Source organism: Bos indicus, chromosome 7 (assembly GCF_029378745.1).
Source record: "Bos indicus isolate NIAB-ARS_2022 breed Sahiwal x Tharparkar chromosome 7, NIAB-ARS_B.indTharparkar_mat_pri_1.0, whole genome shotgun sequence".
NCBI lineage: Eukaryota > Metazoa > Chordata > Mammalia > Artiodactyla > Bovidae > Bos > Bos indicus.
The window spans coordinates 41,479,984-41,503,835 of record NC_091766.1 but is presented as its reverse complement, the minus strand read 5'-3'; the positions used below and the strand labels follow the sequence as shown (position 1 = coordinate 41,503,835).

Here is a 23,852-nt window from a genome sequence, read left to right as displayed (position 1 = left end):
TTTCCCCTAGTCCATGATGTGTCAGGGTCAGCAATAGATTCATATCTCCTTATTTCTTCTATTATTCATAACCTGAAATGGACAAGGAGCCCATAATAGACATCCCCACTCTATTTTCAATGATAACTCACACACACACACACACACACACACACACACACACACTACCATCATTTTCCTGGTTTGCTTAATGCCATTCCCTTTCTATTCATTCAACCTCGCTTTCTTAGGACATTGTACATTTAGGGCAAAAGTAGCTAAAAATGTTGCATGTGTGCTTGCCTAGGTTCTCACACTCAAAAGGATCTTTGCTTGTTTTAATACTACACTGATGCTATTAAAAAAGTACACCACAGGGTTAAATAAACTGGTATCTGAACAGAAGTACTTGAGTGTGTCTTACAAAACAGCAGATAAGGGTATATAGCCTGTTAAAGAATGCTCTTTTCATAACTGGCCTTTAATAAACTTCCTTAGGTTGCTCATCTGTCAGTCAGTTGAGTCACTCAGTCCTGTCCGATTCTTTGAGACACCATGGACTGCAGCACGCCAGGCTTCCCTGTCCATCACCAATTCCTGGAACTTGCTCAAACTCAACCATCTAATCCTCTGTCATCTCCTTCTTCTCCTGCCTTTAATCTTTCCCGGGATCAGGGTCTTTTCCAATAAGTCAGTTCTTCACATCCTGTGGCCAAAGTATTGGAGCTTCAGCTTCAGGATCAGCCCTTCTGATGAATATTCAGGACTGATTTCCTTTCAGAAGGCCTGGTTGGATATCCTTGCAGTCTAAGGGTCTCTCAAGAGTCTTCTCCAATACCACAGTTCAAAAGCATTAATTCTTCAGCTTTCTTTATAGTCTAACTGTCACATGACTACTATGAAAACCATAGCTTTGAATAGATGAACTTTTGTTGGGAAAGTAATGTGTCTGCTTTTTAATATATTGTCTAGGTTTTTCATAGTTTTTCTTCCAAGGAGTGATTGTCTTTTAGTTTTATGGCTGCACTCACCATCTGTAGTAATTTTGGAGCCAAAAAAATGAAGTCTGTCACTGTTTGCATTGTTTCGCTACCTATTTGCCATGAAGTAATGGGGCTGGATGCCATGATCTTAGTTTTCTGATTGTTGAGTTTTATGCCAACTTTTTCACTCTCCTCTTTCACTTTCATCAAGAGGCTCTTTAGTTCTTCTGCACTTTCTGCCATAAGGATGGTGGCATCTGCATATCTGAGATTATTGATATTTCTCCTGGCAATCTTGATTCCAGCTTGTATTTCTTCCAACCTGGCATTTTGCATGATGTACTCTGTGTATAAGTTAAATAAGCAGGGTGACAATATACAGCCTTAACATACTCCTTTCACAATTTAGAACCAGTCTGTTTCTCTATGTCTGGTTCTAACTTTTGCTTCTTGATCTGCATACAGATTTTTTTCAGGAGGCAAGTAAGGTGGTCTGGTATTCCAATCTCTTTAAGAATTTTCCATAGCTTGTTACCATCCACACAGTCAAAAGCTTTGGAGTAGTCAATAAAGAAGAAGTAGATGTTTTTTTCTGAAACTCTCTTTCTTTTCCAATGATCTAATGGATGTTGGCAATTTGATCTCTGGTTCCTATGCCTTGTCTCAATCCAGCTTAAATATCTGGAAGTTCACAGTTCATGTACTGTTGAAGCCTGGCTTGGAGAATTTTGAGCATTACTTTGCCAATGTGTGAGATGAGTGCAATTGGGTGGTATTTTGAATACCCGATTAAATATATATTTAAAATTAAAATTAAAACAATTTAAAAATCAAAATTATTTTTTACATAGAAAAATAAATGTGTTTGAAATTGATTAGGAAAAATATACCATGAAGTAAAAGGATAAGGCTTGAAATTATACATATACATATATATGTGTATGTATAATGAGATACTTCCATGCATACATATATATATATTTACAAGATAATATTGTCTAGATATGAGTAAATTTTTTATCCTCTAGATTAATTTTAATCCTTGAATTTAATGACTGGAACAGTGATAAAACACTATTTTAAATCACTGTCCACTGATGTGTATATATATATACACACACACAAGATCTAGGTACTTATACATAAAGATGTGGCTACATTTTTCACAGAACAGATTCTCTTGATTAATCTTCTCAGGGCTCCCATCACCTCCTTGTTTCTCAGGCTATAAATAATAGGGTTGAGCACTGGGGTGAGGATGGTAAAGAAGACAGCCAGAACCTTGTCCTCTGTTGGAGTTCGAAGGGATCTTGAACGTAGATAAGAGTAAGCAAAGGGCATATAGTAAAAAGTTACCACAGTAAGATGAGTGCTACAGGTTAAATAAGCTTTCTTCCTCCCTTCAACTGACTGCATGTGATAAACAGCAAAGAGAACACGACTATAGGAACAGGCAATACCAATGAAAGGCAATAGAAGGAAGAAGATGGCACTCACAAACACTGTGTACTTATAGGTCCAGGTGTCAATGCAGGCCAGAGTCAACATGGCTGGGAGGTCGCAGAAGAAATGATTGATGGCCCCTAGATTTGCAATAAGGGATCTGGAAGACATATATGGTGTGGGTGCAGGAGTTGATAGAGCCTGTCATCCATGATCCTATTATCATCAACACACACACTCTTCTGCTGATTCTGATGGAATAGTGAAGAGGAAAGCAAATGGCTATATAACGATAAGTCACAGATGTCAACAACAATGCTTCTGTACCTGCTAAAGTCATGAAGAAGAAGCTCTGCATTCCACATCCAATGAAGGAGATAGACTTATTTCCAAGCAGAAAATTGCAGGCCATTTTAGGGACAATGGTGGAGATCTAATTTAGGTCAATGAAGGAGAGCTGACTAAGTAGGAATTACATTGGTGTGTGGAGATGGATGTCCAGAAAGGTGAGAAGGATCATAAAGAGGTTGCCAAACAGAGTTATTAGGAAAACGAGAACAATGAGAATAAAAAGAAACATGCCAAATCTTGAAGAGGGGAACAACGCCAATAAGATGAAATCAGTTGATGTTTGATTATAAGTTTCCATGGGTTATTCATACTATTTTTCCTAAAGGCAGACACAAAAGCAAGTGAGTTAAATATAAAATGATAAGCTATTTTTGTTATATTATTTTAAATGTTACAGTTCTTAAAAGATGGACTGATGTTACAAATTTTACAGAAAAAAAATCTTCCTTTTGAGCCACTGATTAAAATTTGAAAATGAAACACTTTTCACCTGTTTCCAAGAAATCTTTAAAATTACTTTTAAAATTATTTTTTACTATATCACTAGGATAAGTATGTTTTACTGACCTACACTAAATTAAAGCTAAATTAATATCAAAATTTGATGTCATATTAAAGATATATGCATAGGATATCAGTATAAATGCATACACTGTAGAATTCTGAGTAACTATTTAAGGCAATTAAGAAATTTTTCACTTAAGTCAAAAACATTAGTTGGTTCCTGCATAGCATGAAGTCACTTCAGCTGTGTCCAACTCTTTTGACCCCATGGACCATAGCCTGCCATGCTTTTCTGTCCATGGGATTCTCCAGACAAGAATACTGGAGTGGGTACCCACACTCTCCTCCAGGGAATCTTCCCAACTCAGGGATCGAAACCATGTCTCTAACATCTCCTATATTGGCAAGAGGTTTCTTTATCACTAGTACCATGTGGGAAGGCATCCATTGGTTCATCTGTTGTAACATCTAGAATGAATCTATGTCATGTAATGTGTAAGCATATTCTTTCTCTTCTGCCTCCTCTGAAGAGAGGAGTTTCTGAATGCCATCATTAATGTAAACCCTATGCCTGAATATCTATCACACTCCTTATAGCTTTCAAGAATCACTTAAGCCCTGACAAACAGCGTGTGTTTTATAGCTTTCCAGATCTCTAAATCTTCTGTGTTAGAGAAACACTGATGGTATTTTATCTTATTCATTTAATTTTTACTTTTATTTTCTTGTATTCTAAATTCTTTCCAACTGTAGTTCATTTCAGTTCAGTTCAGTTGCTCAGACATTTCCGACTCTTTGCAACCCCATGAGTGACAGCATGCCAGGCCTCCCTGTCCATCACCAACTCCCGGAGTTCACTCAGACTCACGTCCATCAGGTCAGTGATGCCATCCAGCCATCTCATCTTCTGTTGTCCCCTTCTCCTCCTGCCCCCAATCCCTCCCAGCATCAGAGTCTTTTCCAATGAGTCAACTCTTCGCATGAGGTGGCCAAAGTACTGGAGTTTCAGCTTTAGCATCATTCCTTCCAAAGAAATCCCAGGGCTGACCTCCTTCAGAATGGACTGGTTGGATCTCCTTGCAGTGCAAGGGACTCTCAAGAGTCTTCTCCAACAACACAGTTCAAAAACATCAATTCTTCGGCACTCAGCCTTCTTCACAGTCCAACTCTCACATCCATACATGACCATTGGAAAAACCATAGCCTTGACTAGATGGACCTTTGTTGGCAAAGTAATGTTTATGCTTTTCAATATGCTATCTAGGTTGGTCATAACATTTCTTCCAAGGAGTAAGTGTCTTTTAATTTCATGGCTGCAGTCACCATCTGAAGGGACTTTGGAGCCCCAAAAAATAAAGTCTGACACTGTTTCTTCATTTATTTCCCATGAAGTGATGGGACCAGATGCCATGATCTTTTTTTTCTGAATGTTGAGCTTTAAGCCAACTTTTTCACTTTCCACTTTCACCTTCATCAAGAGGCTTTTTAGTTCCTCTTCACTTTCTGCCATAATGGTGGTGTCATCTGCATATCTGAGGTGATTGAGATTTCTCCTGGCAATCTTGATTCCAGCTTGTGCTTCATCCAGCCCAGCGTTTCTCATGATGTACTCTGCATAGAAGTTAAATAAGCAGGGTGACAATACACAGCCTGGATGTACTCCTTTTCCTATTTGGAACTGGTCTGTTGTTCCATGTCCAGTTCTAACTGCTGCTTCCTGACCTGCATACAGGTTTCTCAAGAGGTAGGTCAGGTGATCTGGTTTTGCCATCTCTTTCAGAATTTTCCACAGTTTCTTGTGATCCACACAGTCAAAGGCTTTGGCACAGTCAATAAAGCAGAAATAGATGTTTTTCTGGAGCTCTCTTGCTTTTTCGATGATCCAGCGGATGTTGGCAATTTGATCTCTGGTTCCTTTGCCTTTTCTAAAACCAGCTTGAACATCTGGAAGTTTGCGGTTCACGTATTGCTGAAGCCTGGCTTGGAGAATTTGAGCATTACTTTACTAGCGTGTACTGCTGCTGCTGCTGCTAAGTCGCTTCAGTCGTGTCCGACTCTGTGCGACCCCATAGACGGCAGCCCACCAAGCTCCCCTGTCCCTGGGATTCTCCAGGCAAAAACACTGGAGTGAGTTGCCATTTCCTTCTCCAATGCATGAAAGTGAAAAGTGAAAGTGAAGTCGCTCAGTCGTGTCCAACTCTTAGCGACCCCATGGACTGCAGCCTACCAGGCTCCTCCGTCCATGGGATTTTCCACGCAAGAGTACTGGAGTGGGGTGCCATTACTAGCATGTGAGACGTGTGCAATTGTACGGTAGTTTGAGCATTATTTGGCATTGCCTTTCTTTGGGATTGGAATGAAAACTGACCTTTTCCAGTCCTGGGGCCACTGCTGAGTTTTCCAAATTTGCTGGCATATTGAGTGCAGCACTTTCACAACATCATCTTTCAGGATTTGAAATAGCTCAACTGGAATTCCATCACCTCCACTAGCTTTGTTCATAGTGATGCTTTCTAAGGCCCACTTGACTTCACATTCCAGGATGTCTGGCTCTAGGTCAGTGATCACAGCATCGTGATTATCTTGGTCGTGAAGATTTTTTTGTACAGTTCTTCTGTGTATTCTTGCCACCTCTTCTTAATATCTTCTGCTTCTGCTAGGTCCATACCATTTCTGTCCTTTATTGTCCTTTATTTCATGCCCATCTTTGCATGAAATGTTCCCTTGGTATCTCTAATTTTCTTGAAGAGATCTCTAGTCTTTCCCATTCTGTTGTTTTCCTCTATTTCTTTGCACTGATCACGGAGGAAGGCTTTCTTATCTCTTCTTGTTATTCTTTGGAACTCTGCATTCAGATGCTTATTTCTTTCCTTTTCTCCTTTGCTTTTCACTTCTCTTCTTTTCACAGCTATTTGTAAGGACTATGCCAAAGCCTTTGACTGTGTGGATCACAAGAAACTGTGGAAAATTCTGAAAGAGATGGCAATACCAGATCACCTGACCTGCCTCTTGAGAAACCTGTATGCAGGTCAGGAAGCAGCAGTTAGAACTGGACATGGAACAACAGACCAATTCCAAATAGGAAAAGGAGTACGTCAAGGCTGTATATTGTCACCCTGTTTATTTAACTTATATGCAGAGTACATCATGAGAAACGCTGGACTGGAAGAAACACAAGCTGGAATCAAGATTGCCGGGAGGAATCTCAATCACCTCAGATATGCAGATGACACCACCCTTATGGCAGAAAGTGAAGAGGAACTAAAAAGCCTCTTGATGAAGGTGAAAGTGGAAAGTGAACAAGTTGGCTTAAAGCTCAGCATTCAGAAAATGAAGATCATGGCATCCGGTCCCATCACTTCATGGGAAATAGATGGGGAAAGAGTGGAAACAGTGTCAGACTTTATTTTTCGGGGCCTCCAAAATCCCTTCAGATGGTGACTGCAGCCATGAAATTAAAAGACGCTTACTCCTTGGAAGGAAAGTTATGACCAACCTAGATAGCATATTCAAAAGCATAAACATTACTTTGCCAACAAAGGTTCGTCCAGTCAAGGCTATGGTTTTTCCTGTGGTCATGTATGGATGTGAGAGTTGGACTGTGAAGAAGGCTGAGCGCCAAAGAATTGATGCTTTTGAACTGTGGTGTTGGAGAAGACTCTTGAGAGTCCCTTGCACTGCAAGGAGATCCAACCAGTCCATTCTGAAGGAGATCAGCCCTGGGATTTCTTTGGAAGGAATGATGCTAAAGCTGAAACTCCAGTACTTTGGCCACCTCATGCGAAGAGTTGACTCATTGGAAAAGACTCTGATGCTGGGAGGGATTGGGGGCAGGAGGAGAAGGGGACGACAGAGGATGAGATTGCTGGATGGCATCACTGACCTGATGGACGTGAGTCTGAGTGAACTCCGGGAGTTGGTGATGGACAGGGAGGCCTGGCATGCTGCAATTCATGGGGTCGCAAAGAGTCGGATATGAGTGAACGACTGATCTGATCTGATCTGATAAGTTATTTATGACAGAGATATAGCCATATTATCTCCTTTGAAAATCAGGTTGTAAATGTATATATTCAGAATAATTATACAGTTAATCCCTACATCATGATGAGGGAAATCTAATGAATAGTCTTTCAATGCCTGCCCATATCAAAATGAACTGCAAATTGCCATTACCTAAATTCAATATATATTAATTCCTTGAATAGATTTTTTCTGTACTTTATTCAATTGAAAATTAAACTGAAGAAAAACGCACATACTACTGATTCTTGTATTTATAGAAGAAATAGATTTTCAAATGCAGTCTTATTTTTAAAACAGTGAAAACTCCTTTCTACAGGGGTGCAGTGAATTATTTAAAACTACACCTTGATCAAGTGGCATATCTCTTGAGATGACCACCATGAGTGAAACAATGGTGTGGGTTTTTGAAGTTGAGATTTTCTTTTCCTGTACAACTTTGCTTTTGACCAAAAGTAGTCTCAAAGAAATAACTTTTGATTACTAATATATCTGGGATATTTGGTGTGATCCATCAGGGAAACCTTAAATTGGCTTTGCTAGAAGTTTTATAAAATATTTTAGTCTAGTTTTTTTTTTTTTTAATGGTCTAGTTGTAACAAACAAAAACAAACTCTTGATCAGATATACATGGGTCATATCCTCTCTTTGCAAGATACCTGAAATAATGTAAAGGGTTGCCATTTTTCAAAGGAAAATTCCTTACTCACCAGAGAGACAGAAATCTTGTTTAAAAAAAAAAAAAAAAGATGCAAGATTAGTTTTCAGAGAGTTTTGAACTTATTGTCACCATAAAGACTTCCTAAATTCTTTGAAATTTTTGGTCATACTTGTACCTGAATATCCATAGATAATAATTAGGTTGCATTGCCAGTAGTTATTTAGAATTTACAGTATTGTAAAATGGCTTTCAAATATTCTGAATCACCAGAACAATATCTCTGGGGTCCAGCCAAGCATAATTCTCCACAGTATCCTTTAATGGAACACGACTTAAAATTCCATACTTTTGCAAGTTTTTATACAATAGATTCTACTAAAAAGGACCAAAAGTATATAATTTTTATTACTTTAGTGATTTTGGATTGATATTATAAATATTTTAGTATGTATTTTTAATTGTACACAGAATGTAAAGCATGAAATTTATAAGATCTAGCATACACAGTATTTGTACATGCAGCTTATAATACACAGAACCTAAAGGTAAAATAGCTACAGCTACATTTGAGACATATCTGAAGCAACAATGTATTTTCTAAACTAAAAGTTTATCTTATAGAAATTATTCATGTATTATTAGAGATAGTGGATGCATTACAATTATCTAGTTTTTTTGTGTGTGCTTCTAAATTATATATTTCATGAAATTCCACAATAATGAGTCATATTATTAAATAGAAAACTAGGAAAATGGGCAGGCTAATATCTTGAGAGAGAAATGAAAATGATTACTATGTATATACTTTGAGCTTGGATTCATATTAAAGATCAGTTTACTAGGCTTTACTGAGTAAGCATGCTATATATAGTTTATGGTCAAAATTATATCTAAGCCTAGTTCTGCCAGACATGTAAACTGGGATTAATGAATTTAACTCTATGAGCCTCTATAATTGAGCATATAAAAATCACAATAAAATATAATTCACATGGTTGAATGGTTAATATCAAAGAACAAATACAAGAAGTGTTGCCAAGCTTGTGGAGAAAAGGGAATCCTTCTTCAGGTTGGTGGGAATGTAAATTGATACAACCATTATGGATAGTATGAAGATTTCTCAAAATATTAAAAACACATCTGGCCATCCATCTATAAATATGTATCAAGGGAAATGAATTAATATGCATTCATAAGAGTGCATATTCATATTCTTGATATAAAAGAGAAGAGATATCTTCTTATGCCTATTTCAGCACTGTCTGCAATAACTGCTGCTGCTGCTAAGTCGCTTCAGTCATGTCCAACTGTGTGCGACCCCATAGACAGCAGCCCACCAGGCTCCCCCGTCCCTGGGATTCTCCAGGCAAGAACACTGGAGTGGGTTGCCATTTCCTTCTCCAATGCATGAAAGTGGAAAGTGAAAGTGAAGTTGCTCAGTCGTGTCCAATTCCTAGCGACCCCATGGACTGCAGCCTACCAGGCTCCTCCGTCCATGGGATTTTCCAGGCAAGAGTACTGGAGTGGGTTGCCATTGCCTACTAATTGTCTGTTAATAAATACATTGATTTTTCTAAATGGAAAAAATATATGTATATAATTTATATATTACATAGCCTTAAAAATAATATACTTCTATTTGCAGCAACATGGATGAACCTAGATGACATTATGTGAAGTAAAATAAGCCAGACACAGAAGGACAAATATTGCTTGAATTTACTTTTACCTGAAATCTAAAATAGTCAAGCTCACTGAACCAAAGAGTAGAAAGCCTACTATGTGCTGTTTGGGAAAAAAAAAAAAAAAAAGAAAGAAAGCCTAAAGGGAGTTAGAAATAGAGAGATTTGGGTCAAAGGCTGAAATGCTTCCATCATACAAGATGAGAAAGTTCTGTAGATTTAATGCAGAACAACGGAAATAGTAAACAATAGTGAAAAGTAAACAATAGTCTATTGCACACTTAAAAAGTGATAGGAAGATAAGTACTAAGAAACTTAAACATGTGAAGTAGATTTGCACAGACATCTTGTGAGTGATTGGTATTGGGAGTGTTCAAGAAACTGTTCAAAGAAAGAAAACTCTTCCCTCATTATTTTCCCTCATTTTTTGTTGGAGGAACATTTTAAAACATTTTTGTTGTTGTTGTTGATGTTGTTGTTAATAGCATAATGAGGGGTGGGAGGGGGCTTAAGAGGGAGGGATAAAGAAAATGTCATGAATGATTTTTTTCCAGTCCTGCCATATGTAACACTGAGTCTGTTACCTAAATTTTATAGTTAGATCATATTCAATTTACTTATTAAACTGTGTTCTGTTTACCAGTGGGATTTTCTGCAGTTATTTTACATTTCACTGTAAAGATAATAAGAGTACTTCTCCTCTGCTTTCTTCAGAGGGTGGCCTTTTAACGTAGCCTGAGACAAGTCCTGTGATTTGAAGGTGAGCAGTAAGAATGGGACTAATTGACATGCATCAGTTTACAAAGACAGTCTTATCATCTGAGAATGCACCATCTTTTTCTCTGTATAATTATTTATTACATCTAGCTTGGTTCCCACATTTTGTTGGGTCTCAAAATTGGCTCAAGAATGCTGTTATTATTTATTCTGTATTGATAAAATCTGTCTTGCCATTATTGAGTAAATCCAATTAATATTTTCTTCTCTAACATAGCACTGTCATTTTTTGTGAAAATGGTTATATGTTTATTTAGTACAATACTGAGTCATATATAAATTTTCAATAAAAGCAGAAACTTTCTTACCTTAAAAAAAAAAAAGAAACTTAAACAGAAATAAAAGGTAACTCTAGGTTGAACTATATGTTAATGACATTGATTTAATGATTATTTCAGAATGTGTACATATATCAAAACATCAATCTGTATGCCATAAATATATACCATTTTTATTTGTCAATTGTAGCTTCAGTTCAGTCACTCAGTCGTGTCCAACTCTTTTGCTACCCCATGAACCACAGCACGCCAGGCCTCCTTGTCCATCACCAACTCCCGGAATTTACACAAACTCACGTCCATTGAGTGGGTGATCCCTTAATTACGCTAGAAAAAAGAGTTATTACAAGATTGTATGAGAAAATGTATACTGGTTACATTACACATGCCTTGAATAAGTTATCACTGAACAGTAGTTTACCTTCTTCATCATCACCATTAACAGCAATATCTACATAACCATGTCACTTTCATCTATACCCTTGTCATCTCAAAATTTATCAGCTGGTATGGTTCACAAAATGTTCTAGTATTCATTCCTATATGATTTTAGCAAAGTATCCTAGATTACAAATGAAGATGTTATTATTATTCCATTGGTATTTTAGTGATATGTATGGAAACTTAAAAAAATAAGATGCAAAAATTAAACACAGGGATGAAATACACTTAGTACAATTTGTGTTTGGAAAAAAACCTGAGTAACTGTAATATATCTGCTATTGATATTTTTAAGAATACTTGACTAATTTGCACAAGATGATCTGAAATTTAGAAAATGCTTTATTGACTCAGAAATGTCTCAAATTATGTAATTATAATTTTGCCTTTATTAGAAGCTCCATTTTATATTTTTGCATAAGATGGAGACAAGAAACAGTTTAATTGAAAATAGCAAATTCATATAAGTTAAATGTGCACAAAAATACTAAATTTACTCTGAAACCATGCTAACTACTGTGCTCATAGGAAGGTGATCATATTTTCATTAGTAAATGAAATCCAAAAAAGAAGTTTATGAATAATATCAACTATTGACTATAACACTAATCTCACTGTGTTTCACTACTTCTTCACAGTAGATTATTAGGACTGACACCACTTTGAAAATTTTACATGTTTACACGTCCTGGCTATTATAAACAGTGCTGCAATGAACATTGGGGTACATGTGTCTCTTTCCCTTCTGGTTTCCTCAGTGTGTATGCCCAGCAGTGGGATTGCTGGATCATAAGGCAGTTCTATTTCCAGTTTTTTAAGGAATCTCCACACTGTTCTCCATAGTGGCTGTACTAGTTTGCATTCCCACCAACAGTGTAAGAGGGTTCCCTTTTCTCCACACCCTCTCCAGCATTTATTATTTGTAGACTTTTGGATCGCAGCCATTCTGACTGGTGTGAAATGGTACCTCATAGTGGTTTTGATTTGCATTTCTCTGATAATGAGTGATGTTGAGCATCTTTTCATGTGTTTGTTAGCCATCTGTATGTCTTCTTTGGAGAAATGTCTATTTAGATCTTTGGCCCATTTTTTGATTGGGTCATTTATTTTTCTAGAGTTGAGCTGTAGGAGTTGCTTGTATATTTTTGAGATTAGTTGTTTGTCGGTTGCTTCATTTGCTATTATTTTCTCCCATTCTGAAGGCTGTCTTTTCACCTTGCTAATAGTTTCCTTTGATGTACAGAAGCTTTTAAGTTTAATTAGGTCCCATTTGTTTATTTTTGCTTTTATTTCCAATATTCTGGGAGGAGGGTCATAGAGGATCCTGCTGTCTTGGGGCTGGTGCACTGGGACGACCCAGAGGGATGGTATGGGGAGGGAGGAGGGAGGAGGGTTAAAAAAAAAAAAAAAAGAATGGTGTGTTTAGTATGCTCTCTTTACATGCATTCATTTTGCTGGCTTGTTCATGAGAAACTCTAAATCATATGAGAAATGAATACCATGGTCTCCAGGAAAGATGTGTGTAGGAACTATAAAAACTGGAACAGGAAGAAGGTTTTCATTCTCTACCTTTATATTTATTCTTAAAATTGAAGGGAAACTAAAGCAATTATAAGTTCTTGGAGACAGTAGGTATTAGTACTATCTTATAGGAAATGATTTGTCTTTAGGGGTCCAGAAACATAAAAATATCCATGACCTTTTCCCCGTTAATTCTTCTGGAAATTTACTCTCCAGAAGGACTTCAATAGGGACTTCCTTGGTGGTCCAGTGGTTATGAATCTGCCTTCCAATCAATGCAGGGGATGCAGGTTTGATCCCTGGTGGAGGAACTAAGATCCCACATGCCACACGGCCAAAAAAAAAGAAAGAAAGTTGAACTCATAAAAACAAAGAAAAGAATGGTGTTTGCTAGGGGCTGGGGGATATATATATCTAATGTATAACACAGTGACTATAGTTGATGATGCTGCATTGTATGATTGAAATTTATTAAGAGAATAGAACTTTAGTGTTTGCACCAAAATAAATTTGTTGTTGTTGAGCAAAAAAAAAAAAAAAAAAAAGAAAATTTTACAAATACATATATTCATCTCTCACCCCTGCACTTGATGTTTTCGATAATTCCATGAAGACTCTCCAGCAACCACAATTCCTGGCCTCCTCTAACTGGAAATTCAGTATAACATTTATATTGTGTGTGTTCACCTTGGAAAGTCCATTAATGGAGGTTAAGTCACTAACATCTCAGATTGGTCATAGGCCAAGAGTGGGAGAAAAAGTTCTGAAAATGAATGTCTTTAGATACTTTTACAGATGTGTTAAGAGTCAATTTGGTGTGAAAAGAAACAAATATTTTTATTCAAGTTATTCCAATGTTATTATGACTCTAAAGTGTTATGGAATCATATATCTTATATTTTGTAATTCAGTAAGTGCATAAAATGCTGGAGTACTTCTTTCTATTGTGTTCACTTTGTTGCACTTCAATTTGAAATTTTCTGGCAACCCTGTGTTGAACAAGTCTATCAGCGCCAATTTTCCAATAGCATTGCTCACTTTGTGTATATGTCATCTTTTGGTAATTCTTACAGTATTTCACAGTCCCCAACTGAGCCAAAAGATTATGACTCTCTCTGAAGGCTCAGGTGATGATTAGAACTTTTCGGCAATAAAGTATTTTTAAATGAAGCTATGTACATTTTTAGAAGCAATGCTCCTACACACTTACATGAATATAGTAGAATATAACATAGCTTTTATATGTACTAGGAAACAAACAAAAAAAGCTGTATATGATTCTCTTTATTGCCATATTTGCTTTATTGCAGGGATCTGGAAACAAATTTGAAATGTCTGTTAGGTGTACCTGTAATGTGGAAACACTTTAATTTGTCAGTTGTGAACATACTGAGTAGAAATTGAGTACATTAATATGAAATGTGGTGCATTTAACATGGAATCATAAGAAATTCTTAAAATTTCAAACAATTAATGTGTAATTTTAAATTTTTTGATATTGATTTTCAAGTTGTTTTCTTTATATTGGAGTTTATTATTATTACCATTAATTATAAAACACATTTATAATTTTATAATAGGTAATAAAGTGTTAGTAATACTCTGATGAGATAGTCTTTAGATAATATTCAATTGCATTTTTTATTACAGGTGATGTTATAAATGTTCTTAGATTTCCTTTGGTCTAAGTATTTGCATGATGACTTGTTTCTTTTGGTAAGTGGTATTACTAATGTAGTTTAATACATTTATTTTCTGGCTCAGATCGTAAAGCTTCTGCCTGCAATGCGGGAGAGCCGGGTTCGATCCCTGGATCGGGAAGATCCCCTGGATGAAGGAAATGGCAACCCTCTCCGGTGCTCTAACCTGGAAAATTCCATGGATGGAGGAGCCTGGTGGGCTACAGTTGATGGGGTCACAAAAAGTCAGACACGACTGAATGACTTCGCTTTGACTTTTAACAAGATTTACGATTTTAACAATTTCAGTTGTACAATCCAGCGACACTAAGTACATCCACATTTTTGTAAATTATCACCACTGTTCATTTTCAGAACATTTTAATTATCCCAATATGAAACATCTCACCATATAAACAATAATTCTCTGTCCTTTTCTCCACACAGCTCTGCTAACCTTGGTTCTGTCTCAATGCATTAAAAAACAAACGAACAAACTTTTTATTTTGTACTGGGGTATAGCTGATTAACAAACAATGTTATGAAAGTTTCAGGTGAACAGTGAAGAGACTCAGACATACATATACATGTATTCTCTCTCCCCCAAATCCCCCTCTCTTCCAGGCTGCCGCACAACACTGAGAAGAGTAACATGTGCCATACAGTTGGTCCCTCTCGGTTAATTATTTTAAGCATTGCAGTGTGTACATGGCCATTCCAAACTCCCTAACTACCTCTTCCTCCCAGCAACCATAAACTATACGTACATAAATTCATTTGTATCATTTTGTTTTAGATTCCACACATAAGGGGTGCCATACAATATTTTTCCTTCTCTGCCTGACTTCACTCAGTATGGCACTCTCTAGATTCATCCATGTTAAAGCAAAAGGCGTTGCTTCATTCTTTGTAATGGCTGAGTAATAGTCTATTGTGTATATGTAACTTATCTTCTTTATCTGTTCCTCTTTTGATGGACATTTAGGTTGCTTCCATGTCTCAGATATTGTAAATAGTGATGCGATTAATATTGGGGCACATGTACCCTTTCAGATCATGTTTTACTCTGGATATATGTCCAGGAATGGGATTGGAGGATCATATATTAACTCTATTTTCAGTTTTCTAAGGAAGCTGTGTACTGTTCCCCATGGTGACTGTACCAATTACATTCCTACCAACAGTGTAGGAGGGTGCCCTTCCCTCCACATCATCTCCAGTATTTATTGTTTGTGGATTTTTGATGATACTCATTCTGGCTGGTGTGAGGTGATATCTCACTATAGTTTTGATTTGCATTTCTCTAATAATTAGCAATGCTGAACATCTTTACATATGTCTATTGGCCATCAGTTTGTTTTCTTTAGAGAAGTGTCCATTTAGGTCTTCTGCCCATTTTTTTGGGGGGGTGGGTGGGTTATTTTGATGCTGTTAGTGTTATCAGCTATTTGCAAATTTTGGAGTGCATGCTGAGTTGCTTCAGTCATGTCTGACTGTGACCCTGTGGACTGTAGCCTGACAGACACTTCTGTCCATGGGGATTCTCCAGGTAAGAATTTTGGAGTGAATTGTTATGCCCTCCTCCAGGGGATCTTCTTGACCCAGGGATTAAACTTGCATCTCCTATGTCTCCTGTATTGGCAGGAGGGTACTTTACTACTAGTGCCAACTTACTACTCACATCATTTGCAAATATTTTCTACCAATTTCTGGTTTGTCTTTTCATTTTATTTATTTATTTTACTGTGCAAAAGCTTTTAAGTTTAATGCAGATACTGTTTGTTTATTTCTGGTTTTATTTTCATTATTCTGGAAGAAAAAAAATTGAAAAAGATATTGCTGTGATTTTTGTTAGAGAGTGTTCTGCCTATGTTTTCCCCTAAGGGTTTTATAGTGTCAGGTCTCACATTTAGGTTTTTAATCCATTTTCAGCTTATTTTTGTATCCAGAATTAATCTAATTTCATTGTTTACAAACAGCTGTCCAGTTTGCCCAGCACCAATTGTTGAAGAGACTTTCTTTCCAACATTGTGTAGTCTTGTCTCCTTTGTCGTGGATTAATTGGCTATAGGTTTATGTTTTTATTTCTGGATGTACTATCCTGTTCCATTCATCTTTATTTTTGGGTCAGTACCATACTGTTTTTATGACTGTAGCTTTATAGTACAGTCTCAAGACATGTAGCCTTATTCCTTCATCTCCATTTTTCTTTCTCACGATTGCTTTGTGTCTCCATACAAATTTTGAGATATTTTGTTCTAGTTTTGTGGAAAATGCCATTGATAAACTTATAGGGATTGCTTTGAATCTGTAGATTGCCTTGGGTATTATAGTCATTTTGACAATATTGATTCTTGCAATCCATGAACATGGTATATGTTTTCATCTGTTTATGTCTTATTCAGTTTCTTTCATCAGATCTTAGTTTTCCCAGTACAGTCTTTTGTCTCCTCAGGTGGGCTTATTCCTAGGTATTTTACTCTTTTTGATATGATAATAAATTGAATTGTTTCTTGAATTTCTTTTTCTAATTTTTCACTGTTGATATATAGAAATGCAACAGATTTCTGTGTATTAATTTTGTAACTTGCAACTTTACCAAATCCAGTTGATAAGTTCTACAAGTTTTCTGGCACCGTCTCTAGAACCTTCTATGTATAGTATCACATCATCTCTTAACAGTGACAGTTTAACAATTTAACTTCCTCTTTTTCAATTTGGATTCCCTTTCCTTCTTTCCCTGTCTTTTTGGACAGTAAAGCATCTGCCTGCAATGCGGGAGACCCAGGTTTGATCCCTGGGTTGGGAAGATCCCCTAGAGAAGGAAATGGCAACCCACTCCAGGGTTCTTGCCTAGAAAATTCCATGGATGGAGGAGCCTGGTGGGCTACTGTCCATGGGGTTGCAAAGAGTTGGACACAACTGAGCAACTTCACTTTACTTCTTTCTCTTCTCTGACTGCTATAACTAGGACTTCAAAACTCTGTTGAATAAGACTGGTGAGAGTGGACTTCCTTATCTTGTTCCTGACCTTAGAGAGATTGCTTTCAGCTTTTTGCTAGCTGTTGGTTTGTAATATATAACTTTATTATGTTGAGACATATTCCCTCTATGCCCACTTTCTGGAGAGATTTTATCATAAATGGGTGCTGAATTTTGTCAAGAGTTTTTTCTGCATATATTGAGATGATCTTATGGTTTTTATTCTTTAGATTGTTGACATGGTATATCACATTGATTGATTTGTGAATGCTAAAGAATCCTTGCATCCCTGGTGTGAATCCCACTTTATCATGTTGTGTAATCTCTTTAATGTACTGTTGGATATGGATTGCTGGATTTTGTTCAAAATTTTTATATCTATGTTCATCAAGGATATTAGCTTGCAATTTTCTACTTTTGTGGTATCTTTGTCAGAGTGATGGTGGACTCATAAAATAACTTTGGAAGTTTAGCTTCCTCTGCTGGTTGTGGTTTTCTTTCTGGAGGCTGCAGGACTGTGGTTCTTCTTGCTTCTTCTCTCTGTCCTCTGGTGGATGAGGCTAAGAGGCTTGTGCAAACTTCCTGATGAGAGGGACTGGAGGTTGGGGAAACTGGGTCTCCTCTGGTGGGCAGAGTGGTGCTCAGTAAAACTTGAATCTAGTGGTCTGCTGATGGGTGGGGCTGTGCTCTCTCCCTGTTAGTTGTCTGGGCTGAGGTGATCCAGACCTGGAGTCTACCTGCTCTGTTGCTGTTGTTCAGTCTCTAAGTCGTGTCCCACACTTTGTGACCCACAGCCTGCAGGACACTAGGCTTTCCTGTCCTTCATTATCTCCTGGAGTTTGCTCAAATTCATGTCCATTGAGTTGATAATGCTATCCAATCATCTTATCCTCTGTCCCCATGCTATCCCTCCCCCCGCCACCTTCTCCTCCTATCCTTAATCTTTCCCAGCATCAGCGTCTTTCCAACAAGTCAACTCTTTGCATCAGGTAGCCAAAATATTGGAACTTCATTTTCAGCATCAGTCTTTCCAGTGAATATTCAGGGTTGATTTCCTTTAGGATTGACTCATTTCATCCGCTTGCAGTTAAAGGAACTCTCAAGAGTTTTTTCTAGCACCATAGTTTGAAAACATCAACTCTTCAGTGCTCAGTCTTCTTTATGGTTCAACTCTCACATCCATACATGACTACTGGAGAAATCGTAGCTTTGACTATACAGACCTTTGTCAGCAAAGTAATGTCTCTGCTTTTTAACACACTGTCTAGGTTTGTCATAGCTTTCCTTCCAAAAAGCAAGCATCTTTAATTTCATGGCTGCAGTCCACTGTCTGGAGTGATTTTGGAGCCCAAGAAAATAAACTTTGCCACTGCTTCCAATTTTTCTTCTTCTATTTGCCAAGAAATGATGAGACTGGATGCCATGATTTTAGTTTTTTGAATGTTGAGTTTGAAGCCAGTTTTTTCACTCTCCTCTTTCACTCTAATCAAGAAGCTCTCCTGCTGGTAAGCTCCTCAGTGGTAAAGAATCTACTTACAATGCTGGAGACCTGGGTTTGATCCCTGGGTTGGGAATATCCACTGAAGAAGAAAATTTCAACTAAAACTCCAGTATTCTTGCCTGGAAAATCTCATGCACAGAGGAGCCTGGCAGGCTCCAGTACATGGAATCACAAAGAGTCAAACATGACTTAGTGACTAAACACTCACAAGAGGCTCTTTAGTTCGTCTTTGCTTTCTGCAAGTGGAGTGGTAGGGCTACAGGCTCTATTGTATGGCTAATGGTGACCTCCAGGAGGTCTCACATCAAGGGACACCTCCCAGGACTCTTGCTACCAGTGCTAACGTTCTGCTATAAGCCACTGCCAAGCCATGCCTCCACAAGAGACCCTCCAATACTCGCACATCAGCCTGGCTCAGACTCCTGTGGTATCACTGCTTGTTTCCCCTGGGTCCTGGTGTGCACATGGTTTTGTTTGTGCCCTCCAAGATTGGAGGTCCTGTGAAAGTCCTGCAATCCATTTCTTCCGGCATTTAAAGTCAGATTCCCTAGGAATTTCTAGTCCTTTTGCTGGATCCCCAGTCTGGGAAGCCTGATATGGGACTCAGAACCTTCACACTAGTGTGTGAACTTCTTTGGTGTTATTGCTCTTCAGTCCCAGCGGGTATGGGATTTGATTTTATCGTGATTATACCATCTCATTGCAGCTTCCATTTGTCCTTGGATGTGGGGTATCTTTTTGGTGAGTTCCAGCATCTTCCTGGAAGTGGTTGCTCAACATCTAGTTGGGATTTTGGTACTCTGGCAGGAAAAGATGATTATATGTCCCTCTATTCCACCATCTTGAACTATTCTTGTTGATTACTTTTAAATTAGCAAAATGGTACGGCCCAAATTCTTGCAAACAGGTCAAGGTCATTGTAAAAGCATTCCCTAACTGTTCACTGTCAACTGCCAGTCAAATTGCTCCTCCCAGGCCAGTTAAAGATCGCCTAATTGGTCCCACACATTCACACCTCAGGAGGAAGAGAGGAGACAGTGGGGCACATGGAGAAGCTGTAGGTCAGGAAGTAGTGAGCCACTGCAGGGTTGGGAGGATTGGCTGTAGTTCAACGGCAAGCAGAGAAGTGGTATTGCAGTGGCTAAATTTATTTGTTCTATGTACCTCATAAATGTGGAATCATACAATATTTTTCTTTTTGTGTTTGACTTATTTCAGTAATTGTTTGCAGAGTTCGTCTATTTTGTAGCATGTACCAGAACTTACTATTAAATTCAAATTATATTCTATTTTATGTATATAGCCCATTTAAGAAGTACTCTGTTCCTATGAACATGATGTAATACAAATATCTGTTCAACTTTCTGACTTCAATTATTTTTATGTATACATAGAGCATAATTGTTGGATCATAAGGTCATACTATGATCAAGTTTTAGAGGAATCACATATTGCTTTTCATACCTGCTTACCATTTTACATTCTAACCAGAAGTGGACAAAGATTTCAGCTTCTCCACACCTTACCAACGATAGTCTTTCTTTCTTTGCTATTTTTGTTATTTCTTTCTTTCCTTTTTCTATACTGGCACTCCAACTTTGAAGGGTTATTCCATTGTGGTTTTGATATGGATTTCCTTAATGACTAATGATGTTAGCCATCTTATCATGTGCTTATCAGGTATTTCTATACATCTTAGAAAAATATGTACTCAAATTTTTCACTCCTGTTTAATTTGGTTTTGTTGTTTTTAAATCTTTGTTATTGAAAAAATATTTTTTAATGCTAAGATTTATTTATACCTTCTGGATATTTTCCTTCATAAGATATATATTTTTTCTAATTATATTATTTTCTCTCTTTAATCTACTGAGAATATTCTTAGACACACAATTTCTTTTTATTTATTTAATTAAAAATTAATTTTCCTTTTGTCGTTTGTGCTTTTGTTGTCACACCCACAATTATTTGCTAAGCTCAATGTAATAAAGCTTTTCTTCTCTGTTTCTTCCAAGGGTTTTATAGATTCAGTGCTTATTTTTTATGGAGAAGGCAATGGCACCCCACTCCAGTACTCTTGCCTGGAAAATCCCATGGACAGAGGAGCCTGGAGGGCTGCAGTCCATGGGGTCCCTGAGGGTCAGACAGGACTGAGCGACTTCACTTTCACTTTTCACTTTCATGCTTTGGATAAGGAAATGGCAACTCACTCCAGTGTTCTTGCCTGGAGAATCCCAGGGCCGGGGGAGTCTGGTGGGCTGCTGTCTATTGGGTCGCACAGAGTTGGACACGACTGAAGTGACTTAGCAACAGCAGCAGCTTATTTTTAAGCTTTTAATCAATTTTGAGTTAATTTTTAAATGTTGTATGGATAATGGTTCCACATTCTTCTTTTGCATTCCAAAATTCAGTTTTCTTATCATGATTCATTGAAAATAGTGTCCTTTCCTTACTGAATAGTCTTGGCAGCCTTGCTGAAAATCACATAATCATCCACGTGAGGATTCCTTTATGATTCCTCTATTCTATTTAATTCATCTATTTGTCTCTTTGTATGTAAGCTACTTTAATTAGTTATATATATATATAATTAGTTTTGAAGTAAGAAAGGATGAAAAATTGTTTTGCTATTTGAAGATTAAATTCCATTGTGATTCAACATTAATTTTAGAGTATGCTTCCCTATTTTGCAGAAAAAATCATGGGAATTTTGATAAGGAATTCATTGACTCTGTAGATACTTCTGGATATTCTTATTATCATAAGAATATTATTATCCCAATCCATGAACATGGAGTATAACGATACTTATTTTTATCTTCTTTATTTCAGGAATGTTTGATAGATTTCACTGTATAAATGTTTCATATTCTTAGTTGGAATTTTTCAAAGTATTTTGTTTATGTTATGATAGAATTGTTTTCTAAACTTTCTTTTAACATGTTTATTGCTAGGGTAAAGAACACAACTTTTGTTGTTTATTTTGTATCTTACAACTTTGCTGACCCTATTTATTAACTTTAATTGTGTGTATGATCTTTAGGAATATTTAGGATAATATAATGTCATCAATAAATAGATGAGCTTACTCATTTTATTTCAACTTAGATACCTTTTGATACTTTAGCCTAATTGCTCTAGCTGAAACCCTCAACACTGTGTTGAACAGAATGGGTGGAAGTGGGCATCTTTGACTTCTTTCTGTACTTCGAGGAAAAGCATTCAGATTTTCACAATTAAGCACAAGATTAAATATGCAGTTTTCATGCCAATCTTTTATATGTTGAGGATTTTCTTTTTCTAGTTCCAGACTGTTGGGTTATCTTATCATTGAAGGGTGTTAAGTCTTGTCAAACCCCTTTTTTCCTGCATGCATTTAGAGTATCATGTATTTCCCCCCCCCCACTCATTCAAGTAAGATGATGCATTATTTCACATGGTGAACATTTCTGGTATTTTATGATTTAATCAAATCAGGTGACTGTGTGTAATCTTTTTGATATACACAAAAAATTGATGAATTTTTTGCTGCTATTTAGTTAAGAGTGTTGTCTAAAGGCCTTTATTCATATCAATGTCTTTTCTTTTTTTAATATAAATGTATTTATTTTAATTGGAGGCTAATTACTTTACAATATTGTATTGGTTTTGCCATATATTCACATGGACCCACCACGGGTGTACATGTGTTCCCCATCCTGAACTCCCCTTCCTCCTCCCTCCCCATCCCATCCCTCTGGGTCATCCCAGTGCACCAGCCCCAGGCACCCTGTCTCATGCATTGAACCTGACTGGCAATCCATTTCACATATGATAATATACATGTTTCAATGCCATTCTCCCAAATCATCCCACCCTCTCCCTCTCCCACAGAGTCTAAAAGACTATTCTATACATCTGTGTCTCTTTTGCTGTCTTGCATATAGGGTTATCGTTACCATCTTTCTAGATTCCATATACATGCATTAGTATACTATATTGGTGTTTTTCTTTCTGGCTTACTTCACTCTGTATAATAGGCTCCAGTTTCATCCACCCCATTAGAACTGATTCAAATGCATTCTTTTTAATGACTGAGTAATATTCCATTGTGTATATATACCACAGCTTTCTTATCCATTCATCTGCTGATGTACATCTAGGTTGCTTCCATGTCCTAGCTATTATAAACAGTGCTGTGATGAACATTGGGGTACTCATATCTCTTTCAATTCTGGTTTCCTCAGTGTATATGCCCAGCAGTGGGATTGCTGGGTCATGTGGCAGTTCTATTTCCAGTTTTTTAAGGAATCTCCACACTGTTCTCCATAGTGGCTGTATTTGTTTGCTTTCCCACCAACAGTGTAAGAGGGTTCCCTTTTCTTCACATCCTCTCCAGCATTTATTGCCTGTAGACTTTTGGATAGCAGTCATTCTGACTGGTGTGAAATGGTAACTCATTGTGGTTTTGATTTGCATTTCTCTGATAATGAGTGGTGTTGAGCATCTTTTCATGTGTTTGTTAGCTGTCTGTATGTCTTCTTTGGAGAAATGTCTGTTTAGTTCTTTGGCCCATTTTTTGATTGGGTCAGTTATATTTCTGGTATTGAGATGCAAGAGTTGCTTGTATATTTTTGAGATTAACTCTTTGTCAGTTGCTTCATTTGCTATTATTTTCTTCCATTCTGAAGGCTGTCTTTTCATCTTGCTTATAGTTTCTTTTGTTGTGCAAAAGCTTTTAAGTTTAGTTAGGTACCGTTTGTTTATTTTGCTTTTATTTCCAATACTCTGGGAGGTGGATCATAGAGGATCCTGCTGTGATTTATGTCAGACAGTGTTTTGCCTATGTTTTCCTCTAGGAGTTTTATAGTTTCTTGTCTTACTTTTAGATTTTTAATCCATTTGGGTTTATTTTTGTGTATGGTGTTAGAAAGTGTTCTAGTTTCATTCTTTTACAAGTGGTTGACCAGTTTTCCAGCACCACTTGTTAAAGAGATTGTCTTTTCTCCATTGTATATTCTTGCCTCCTTTGTTGAAGATAAGGTGTCCATAGGTGCATGGATTCATC

At 37.1% G+C, this 23,852-nt stretch overlaps 1 pseudogene; it reads right to left on the bottom strand.

Moving 5' to 3' along the window:
- Positions 1-2,090: 2,090 nt before the first annotated feature.
- On the bottom strand, positions 2,091-3,054 carry LOC109561037 (olfactory receptor 2L8-like; annotated as a pseudogene).
- Between the last annotated feature and the right edge of the window lie 20,798 nt (positions 3,055-23,852).